The following is a 3,165-nucleotide window of genomic DNA, read 5'->3' on the forward strand; positions in this document are numbered from 1 at the left end:
ACTTTCTAGCCCCAGGACCTCTACTAGCACCTTTACCCAGGCTTAAAGAGCTTCAAACTCTAGCCTAGAAGGGATTAGCGTGTCTCATTGGACCAGACCAGTGGACTCACTTAATGGCTAGGGAGAGACATGGAATGCTGGGAATACCACAGAATCCCCTAAACTTGTAACTTGAACTAGTGCTAAGTGGCTTAAGGATTAGAAGAGGCCAAGAATCTGAGAAAAGAAAGTTCAAGGAATCCCTATCCGACTTCATAGGGCTGTCAACATCGTTGGAAAATTTACACATCCCAGAAGGCCTAGCTAATACAGTTTGTGCAGATACAAGGGCAAATCTACCCGGAGGTAATAGTGACCAAACACATCTACCCCAGTGTCATAATGACTGCAACTTCCTGGGGTGGAAGGCTGAGGAGGTGCAGGTCTGAAAGTAGCTCCCTCCCTCCCCTTCTAGGCGATCTACCTTTAAAATAAATGACTTTAAACTCTGAGGGGAATTACAAGTTTTAATTTCTTTCAATGACGGGGTTAAGAGGTTTTCACCATCAGCAGAAAGGGCGGCTGTGGGGCTAAGCAGATCCCAGGCGAAGAAAGAGTGGATCCGAACAGCTGAGGTGTGACTACTTCAAAGTCTGTGCCTACCACAGATAATCTGTGTGGATGCCCCGACACGCTGCCTTCAGAACTTTTTAGAACTGACTCATAATTAACTATCACGGTCTGTTCAATCGAGAAGAAGGGGATAATTTTATCTCACTTCGCGATTCTGAACTGATGCTCTTCCTTATCGTGTGAATGTCTTTTAATGATTCACTTATTGATATCAACACTTTTGTGCGATGTTCTTAGGATCGGCCCAAGCCCATCCTTAGTCATTGCTGGTTAGAATGTAAAATTGTTCGGCCTCTAGGGAAAAAAACAAAGTTTAGTGGTTCCTCACTGAAGTTAAACACGGATTTTTTTTTTTTTTAACCATGTAACCTACCAATTCCACCCCTGGCATGCACCAAAAATAATTGGGAACAGATGTTCAAATAAAACTTGGGGCATAAGCAGTCACGGGAGGAGCTTTCAAGGTAATAACTTGCAGGTGGAAACTACCCTAATGCCCATTAACAGATGAATGGATATAAAAAAAAAATGTGGCCTGCCCACACAGTAGAATATTATTCAACTATTAAAAGGGAGGAATGCAGGAAGGTGGGCACACGCCGCCGCTCCAGTGAACTTGAAAGCATGCCTAACGTGAACGGAGCAGACACAAAACGTTAGCGACGGTAAAATTCAGTGTGTTTGAAAATTTCAAAACAGACAGGCCTATAAAGATGGTAAGATTAGGGGTTTCCAGGAACTAGGGTGCAGGGGGAATTAGAAGCGATTGCTCGGTGAATAACCAACCAGCTTTCCTTTGGGGGTAAAGGAACAAACGGTTCAGAAGTAGGTGGGGTGGGGAGCCAACGCTGCAGTTTCACGCATGCGCTTATGGCCGCTGAGTTGTATCCTTTAAAACGCTGGAAACGACAAGCTTTTCTCTCTCATTGTACACATTCCCCCAAAACTCAACCAACAGATACTTGTCTCATTTCCCACAACCTTCTCTCTTGGGCCCGTGGAAAATTTTCTGCAGTGCTAACTGAAATGGGCCAACGGTTTCTCCCTCGTGGGAAGGAACTCAAGTCTCTGATTGCACCGAGCAAAACTGGTCGGCTGTTTTACAAGGAAAACAGCTGGCCTCGAAGCCTGAGGTCTTTCAAGAGCTGCGAGCTAAGCCTCCGGGGGCGGGAGGTGAATTCAAGCTGAAGAGCTGTGATTCCGAGCTTGCCAGGTTCCTGTGAGCCACACCCAGCTGTTAATAAGTTGTTCCAAACTCTACATGCCCCGTCTTAATAACTACCTCTTCTCTCACCTTGGAAGTTCCCATAATCATGTGGCCACTCAGATGAGAAGAGCAGAAACCACTGACAATTTGGAGACGAGACGGAGTCCAGGAAAGGAAGCCTAGTCATGAAAATATAAATTTAGCTTGAGGTGTGCCGTGAACACAAGGCAGAGTCCTAGAATTAGGGCTTGTTCTAAATTTCCAAACGGACAAAATAGTGGCGTCTCTGAAACTGAGCCATGTGGGTATGGAACTTTCTAGAGCAGAGGCCAGACTCCGTCGGCCTGAATCCATGGGAACTGATGACAACATTTGAAACTTTTGCACCTTCTGAGGGTACCTGGGTCTATCTGATGATGACTCCTGAGAAGAGCTGTCCCCCCGTCTAATGCTGACGAAGCCAAGCTAAGGTAGCAAGGGGTGGGAACTACATCTTCCCCCATCCTGGAAATGCCAGTTAGGAACACTAGCTTTTAAGTTAGAAGAAGGTCACGAGTCAGCAGGAGAAAAATACAAGTCCTGGGAGGTAGGCAGGAGCCAAGCCATATCATATAAAACCTCAAAGGCTTGATGTGGCCATTTTAAGCAGGAAAAGTTACATTGTATGATTTAGGTTGATGAAATCCTAGTCTCTGGTCCCACTGTGGATGATGGACAGACAGAAGGAATTCTGGAGGAGAAGCAGGAACATTGCCAGGGCAATGGTGACTCTTGGATGCCACTGGTATAGACCCAGGAGTTTAACAATGGAATCTGGAGAATTCTATGAGGCACACTAATGGGTGGAATGTGGGGAAGCAGAGACAATGGCTGAGTAAAGACCCACTGCCAGTTGAAGCAGAAAGCCACAGCAGCTGATGTTTCTGCTACAATACACAAAGCCAGGGTGCCGTCTGCAGAGCTGCTAGAGAGGTTTGCCCAATGGTTGCCTTAAGGTCCTATTAGCCAATCCAGCTGTACCGAGGACACATATTCCAGTTTTTTTCCCTGTTAATTTTTTTTTTCACGTTTAGCTTAACCGATCTATAAAAACACATAGGAATGAGTTCCCATACTGCGCTTTAATCCGTGCATACATTGTGTAATGTTTAAATAAGTTTCAACACGTCTCCGCAAACATTTACCATTTCTTGACTGTGAAAAGATTCAGACTTGCTTCATGCAGCTTTTTTAAATACTCAGCACAGTGCGGTCTCAGCCACCCGCCCATGCGACAGCTCCGTGGGTCATAGGCCCATAAAACTATAACGTGGGTTTCCTGTATCTTCACCAATGTAAAAAGTAAA

General features: G+C 45.4%; 1 long non-coding RNA gene across 1 annotated transcript; it reads right to left on the minus strand.

Moving 5' to 3' along the window:
- Window positions 1–486: 486 nt before the first annotated feature.
- Window positions 487–2,630, minus strand: LOC131894939 (uncharacterized). Its single transcript, XR_009375059.1, has 2 exons — window positions 1,907–2,630; window positions 487–906 (listed from the first exon to the last, which is right to left on the minus strand). It is a non-coding gene; the product is annotated as an uncharacterized LOC131894939 (long non-coding RNA).
- Window positions 2,631–3,165: the final 535 nt, after the last annotated feature.

This window comes from Peromyscus eremicus, chromosome 18 (assembly GCF_949786415.1).
Source record: "Peromyscus eremicus chromosome 18, PerEre_H2_v1, whole genome shotgun sequence".
Classification (NCBI taxonomy): Eukaryota; Metazoa; Chordata; class Mammalia; order Rodentia; family Cricetidae; genus Peromyscus; species Peromyscus eremicus.